Raw genomic sequence first — 7219 nt, forward strand, 5'->3', positions numbered from 1 at the left:
GAAATCTAAATCATCGAAATAGTGCTTCTTTAACTACTAATAATTGAATTTGACCATCATTGAGAAAAACGGAACAGAATCTGCAAATAGCCTAGCATAGCATACTCAAACTACTGACAGAGAAGGCAAATGTAAACAACCATCAAAGACCTGCTTTCTATATTTTTATAGCAGTGAAATACACACATTCAAATATACACATTTTTGTACATATAAACAATTTGATATAAGAACGACCAAGACCATGCAGTTTTCTTTGCCCTCCGTTATCGTACCTTCATGTGCTGCATATCAGAAATGGCCAACAGAAAAGCGAATTATTCTGAGACGGCTTCTGTTACCATGGAAACAATAAACGAAGCTAGCTTTAGTTTCTACATAGCCATTTCTGATATGCAGTATGCTATGTAGATACTAAAGCTAGCTTCGTTTATTGTTTCCATGGTAACAGGAGCCGTCTCAGAATAATTCGCTTTTCTGTTGGCCATTTCTGATATGCAGGATGCTAACAGAACAGTTTTGAAAAGGTACGAGTGTTGACAGGTAGGCTTATACCCTCTGCCTACCTGCACAGCGGAATAATAACAAAGGAATGAACGGACATTCAGACGTGTGTCTCTTCAGCCATCAACCTCGTGGCATTGTTTATTGTAGAACTCACAACATGCTGCTCTCCGTGAGAGTCAGGTAACACGTGATGAGAGAGGGTGAACATCCCGCTTTATAAGATCACCAGTCACACGTGACTGATGCCATATGAGGCGCAATAGCGCCTCCTCCTGGACAAATATAATTACATACATTCATACACTTATCCCCTCTCAACAACGAGAACGGAGGGCAAAGAAAACTATGCATGGTCTTGGTCATGCTTATATCAAATTGTGTATATGTACAAAAATGTGTATAGTTTAATGTGTGTATTGTAGCTTGTGAACTACAGTGGAAAAAAAATAAAAATGTATTTCCAGCAGCAGGCTACAAAGTTGTCCTATGTTTATTGTCAGTCAGTTGTGCTATTGTAACCTAAGGCCTTGGCTCTGGATGCGACTACGCCACCTGGTGCCTTTCACACCAAGATATATCTTTATGTGTAATTGTACCTTTTGACAGAGACAAGCAGGCTCTCACCCAGGTACGCCCCAGTAATGACAGAGACGAGGTATTAAACTAGAAAAATAATAACAGTATTAATTAATACACGGCTAAATGATGATACAATGTGGCAAGAGAGTAGGTAATGGCTGCCACCTGAATGGTAGGGGATATAGGGAGCAGCTGTTGCAGGGGGTTATCTGTCCTGGAAAAGGAGTGAGACCGACACGCCACCCGTGCTCTTGATTCTTATGCCTACTCACACGTCCACACACACACACAAAGGCACCTGCACACACACACACACACACACACACACACACCTGCACACAACACACGTAGGCACAGGCACTGCAAACAGGTATCACAGATGTAGTGAGGTGCATGTAATTCTGCCGGTTACACAACTCATCAAGCGCTACACAGTGCACACGAAGTTGGAAGAAAAGCACCGGTTAAAAAAAAAAAAAAAAAACAATCTAACCTTCTTGGCTAGATCAAGAAGAAAACTCTAGGTAAATCATTGAGCCTGAGTATCTAGGTCTAGTCAGCGCAAGTGTGTGTGTGTATGTGTGTGTGTGTGTGTGTGTGTGTGTGTGTAGTGGAGACAGACACCAGGTCTAGTCAGCGCTAGTGTGTGTGTGCATGGAAGGATTATGAAACCATGGGCCCCTGGGCCTGGACCTGGACCTGGACCTGGACCTGTAAAAGGCCCCCTCCCCTTCGCGCAGATTTGAGTTTGTGAGAAGAAGGACACTTCGGTGCGGGGGAGGGGGCGGGGTAGTGTATAGCATGCCTCCCCCGCACCGAAGTTTGGACATCTTTTTCACAGTGCAACTAGTGGAGGCGGAAAGGTGCTCAGTGTTGCCAGATTGGAAAGGGCAAAGTTTCTTACCAAAGGCTCAAAATGGTCGTATTTGGAGGATAATTATCGGTCGACCAATGACAGTTCTCTCTACAGTCAGAGCTCGCACAAGAAGGTGGAACGTAAGGGAGATACCCCTTCCAAAACGTATAAGGACGTAATAACTAGTTTGTGAAAGACCCAGAGAAACACAAATGTCCGGCGAGGCAAAATCCCGGACGATTTTGGAATCCCTGCCGGATGCATTTTTTAGGTCTCGAAAAGAGGACATGTCCGGGTAAAAGAGGACGTCTGGTCACCCTGCATAACAGCGACTTCACGCATTGGCTCTGGTTTAGGGGCCCCCTGAGCTCATGGGCCCCTGGGCCTGGTAGGCCCGTTCCATCCCTGTGTGTGTGTGTGTGTGTGTTGTGTGTGTGTAGTAGAGACAGACACCAGGTCTAGTCAGAGCTAGTGTGTGTGTGTGTGTGTGTTGTGTGTGTGTAGTGGAGACAGACACCAGGTCTAGTCAGAGCTAGTGAAGGCTTTTACACACCTCTCACGGAGGTCTTCCTGTTAAATACACTACAGTTAGGTGGGAATACACACGTGTGTGTGTGTGTGTGTGTGTGTAGCATCCTGTTAAATACACTACAGTTAGGTGGGAATACACAAGTGTGTGTGTGTGTGTGTGTGTTGCCAGGAGCCCCATTTTCCGAGTTTGCTCAGTCAATGAGGAAGATTTGTCCACTGCTGCTCTGCCTTCTTTAAATGTAGTATAATTTCAGCTTTTGCCTCAGTGTTGTTCTTTTCTTTTCTTACTAAACCCCTAAAAGATTGAACTCTGACCTTTTCCAGCCAGTTAGGCTAAACCCAAACCCCTCTCCTCTCTAGAACCCAAACCCCTCTCCTCTCTAGAACCCAAACCCCTCTCCTCTCCTCTCTAGAACCCAAACCCCTCTCCTCTCCTCTCTAGAACCCAAACCCCTCTCCTCTCCTCTCTAGAACCCAAACCCCTCTCCTCTCTAGAACCCAAACCCCTCTTCCTCTCCTCTCTAGAACCCAAACCCCTCTCCTCTCCTCTCTAGAACCCAAACCCCTCTCCTCTCCTCTCTAGAACCCAAACCCCTCTCCTCTCTAGAACCCAAACCCCTCTTCCTCTCCTCTCTAGAACCCAAACCCCTCTTCCTCTCTCCTCTCTAGAACCCAAACCCCTCTCCTCTCTAGAACCCAAACCCCTCTTCCCCTCTCCTCTCTAGAACCCAAACCCCTCTCCCCTCCTCTCTAGAACCCAAACCCCTCTTCCTCTCTCCTCTCTAGAACCCAAACCCCTCTTCCTCTCTCCTCTCTAGAACCCAAACCCCTCTTCCTCTCTCCTCTCTAGAACCCAAACCCCTCTCCTCTCTAGAACCCAAACCCCTCTTCCTCTCCTCTCTAGAACCCAAACCCCTCTTCCTCTCTCCTCTCTAGAACCCAAACCCCTCTCCTCTCTAGAACCCAAACCCCTCTTCCCCTCTCCTCTCTAGAACCCAAACCCATCTCCTCTCTAGAACCCAAACCCATCTCCTCTCTAGAACCCAAACCCATCTCCTCTCTAGAACGAGCCAGAGTGTTGCAGCTGTCGCCGGATCTGAGTCCTCTTCTTCGCCCACTGCATGCTGTATCCAGAGTGGTAATGTGCACCTCACCATTTGCACTGATCCCTTTTTGACATGTCTGTGCCTAGGTGTGCTGTGTGCAGGTGTGTGTGTGTGTGTCTGTGTGTGTGTGTGTGTGTGTGCAGGTGTGTGTGTGTGTCTGTGCAGGTGTGTGTGTCTGTGTGTCTGTGTGCAGGTGTGTGTGTCTGTGTGTGTGTGTGTGTGTTTCTGTGTGTGTGTGTGTGTGTGTTTGTGTGTGTGTGTCTGTGTGTGTGTGTGTGTGTGTGTGGACGTGTGAGTCAAGAGCACGGGTGGCATGGCGGTCTCTCTTCTTTGCCAGTGTGTGTGTGTGTGTAGGTGTGTGTGTGTGTGTATGTGTATGTGTGTGTGTGTGTGTGTGTGTAAGGTTCGAGGAGTGTGTTGGGGAGGATGGTGTGTGAAACTTCATAAGATGTTTCGCTATCACTACCTTAGTCATGAAGTGTAGCCTGAGGTTTGGTGGTGCAGGGTACACATCTCACTAGTGTGTGTGTGTGTGTGTGTGTGTGTGTGTGTGTGTGTAAGGTTCGAGGAGTGTGTTGGGGAGGATGGTGTGTGAAACTTCATGAGATATTTCGCTATCACTACCTTAGTCATGAAGTGTAGCCTGAGGTTTGGTGGTGCACGGTACACATCTCACTAGTGTGTGTGTGTGTGTGTGTGTGTGTGTGTGTGTGTGTGTGTAAGGTTCGAGGAGTGTGTTGGGGAGGATGGTGTGTGAAACTTCATAAGATATTTCGCTATCACTACCTTAGTCATGAAGTGTAGCCTGAGGTTTGGTGGTGCACGGTACACATCTCACTAGTGTGTGTGTGTGTGTGTGTGTGTGTGTGTGTGTGTGTGTGTGTGTGTGTGTGTGTGTGTGTAAGGTTCGAGGAGTGTGTTGGGGAGGATGGTGTGTGAAACTTCATAAGATATTTCGCTATCACTACCTTAGTCATGAAGTGTAGCCTGAGGTTTGGTGGTGCACGGTACACATCTCACCAGTGTGTGTGTATGAAACGCATGCAGAGGCGGTGCGTTTCATTGGGCAAGGCGGGCAGTTGCCCAGGGCCTCGTCGTACCTCCACGTTTTTTTTTTTTTTTTTTAAGAATTAAAATGAATCACTTGTCATTGCGAACGAATGGAAAGGAGAGAGCAGTGGGGTGACCATTGATGGTAATGTGGTAGATACCGGCCTTTTCTTTGGATGACCTGTTGTGGCGGCTTAGACGCAACATGAAAGTGACTCCTCTTCCCCAGGTCCCAAAAAGTTGTAGGAATATTTGTATTACACTCACAGACACGCCATTCACATATAAAAAAAATAAAGCAGTCATGGCGTGCCAGATCATGGCATTAGTAAGTACAATAAAACACACACACACACACATTCTTAAATTATATAGCAATCAGGAAACCAAGAACAATATTTCCATGTCAAAATCCTGGGGGTGTTAGGTTTTAACTGTCAACCAGTCCACGGGTGGGTCAGTATATCAGTGCCTTAATCTCTTGCTTGTGTTGCCATGGCATCATGTGGTAGATACCGGCCTTTTCTTTGTATGACCTGTTGTGGCGGCTTAGACGCAACATGAAAGTGACTCCTCTTCCCCAGGTCCCAAAAAGTTGTAGGAATATTTTTATATGAGTAAGAAGGGATTTATCACACACCCATTTAATTAATTTAAGGTTAGACTCACACACAGTTTACAAGATGACCGTTGATATTTCAAATAAGAGGGTGTGACCCCAGTTGATCCAAGGGAAAAATTGGTGGGATATTAAGTACACTGTAAGCCTTCTGATTTGATTGGGGTCGGAAGGGAGGTCAGGTTTAAAAGGCTGAAATGGTCAACCAAACAGGGTAAAGGTGGGAGGTATTAGGTTACCTTTAAATATGTTAGCGGGAGGGTTACCTGACAGATCATTTTCTGATATCTCATCTCTTATTGTGGTTTAAGATCCTAACATAAACTCCGTGAAGAAACTTGAATCCTGGTCAAATTGCTGACTGAGAAATTGCATGGAATGAAACACAGCCACAGAAACAGAGTGTTGAGATTTAACCAGTGCAGTATTTATTGACAAGGTCACTTACAGTATTAATTGGCAAGGCCACTTATAATTTTAATTGGCAAGGTCACTTACATTAAGATTAGCTTCAGAGTGGCCAAAAGCCAACAAACACAAATCTCTCATATTTCTCAGGACACATAACCCAGATAACGAGCCCAAAAGAAGTGGTAGCCCACTCCTACAATTAGTTACACACCGATTTGTTGTGTACATTAGTTATACACAGATTTGATGCATAGATTAGTTATACACCTATTTGTTTTGTGTAGATTAGTTATACACAGATTGATTGCATCTGTGGGAACACTACACTGCTACATTAATGCAGATGTAAATAGCCATTCACATATTAAAACAATAAAGCAGTCATGGCGTGCCAGATCATGGCATTTGTAAGTACAATAAAAACACACACATACAGCAATCAGGAAGCCAAGAACCATATTTCCATGTCAAAATCCTGGGGGTGTTAGGCACTATTGGTCCCAACTGTCACCAAGTCCATGGGTGGGTCAGTATATCAGTGCCTTAATCTCTTGCTTGTGTTGCCATGGCGTCATGTGGTAGCCCACAACCAATTTCTCCAAACGTATTCAGAGTGACATCAAGCCAAGTCGTCACCAGCAACATGAGTGTTGAAGGTTCCTCTACACCGCGGACATCTTGCCTGCAGCACTCGACCAGAGAAGTCTACGACCCTTGACTCCTTAGAGCAGAGAGGGCATCTGTACATCGCCCTTTGTAGCCCCTGCAGAGATGGAATCAGTTTTGCGATGATCCCTGGACCGAGATCAGTGTATGCATCTTTCTCCTCCTGTTTCAAGTCATCCAATGTCCAGAACACATCGACAAACTCCAGCCCGAGGACGTCAGCATCCTTCACCCTGAAGAAGCCTCCATCTGCCCAGTCGCTGCCCCAGGAGTTCATCAGCTTTAAATAGACAAAGCTGTAACTGGTCAGGACAACAGCATGGCCGGAAAGCTCAGCATTCCGTGGACGCTTGCTGATGTCAATCTCAGACCTAGTAAGTACGCCATCTTTGTTTCTCTTAAAGAATTCTGAGAAGGAATCCCACTCAGGGTCTGTAAGACAAAATATGGCGATCACTGGGCGTTTGGCAGCAACAGCCTTCATGGCACCAAGAACATCTACCTCCCTGTACTGCAGACGAAACACAGGACACACATCTCGTAGGACTTGGCATATGTAGGCACCTTTCACACCATACTTCTGAATCAGTTTGTCACGGATGGCGAAAAAATCTGGGTATCCACCATGGCGCCCCACAATGCGCCTCATGGCCAGGTGGAAAACAGCAGCAGACGCGTTGGCATAACAGGTGCTTTTTTCCTGTTTTTTGGCACCAAAGCCCTGGTTGGCCTGGTTGATGTATAGATCCAGAGAAACTGTTGCGAGGACGTCTGACAGTGCATCTTGGCAACAGACTACTACGTTTCTTGCGAGGTCACAGACATCTGAGACGATATCAGCGTGGTTGACCTGCCAGAAGAGCCTGGTTTCATTATTTGTTGTGGCCATCTTCC

The sequence above is a fragment of the Clupea harengus genome, chromosome 25 (genome assembly GCF_900700415.2).
Source record: "Clupea harengus chromosome 25, Ch_v2.0.2, whole genome shotgun sequence".
In the NCBI taxonomy this organism is placed as follows: Eukaryota; Metazoa; Chordata; class Actinopteri; order Clupeiformes; family Clupeidae; genus Clupea; species Clupea harengus.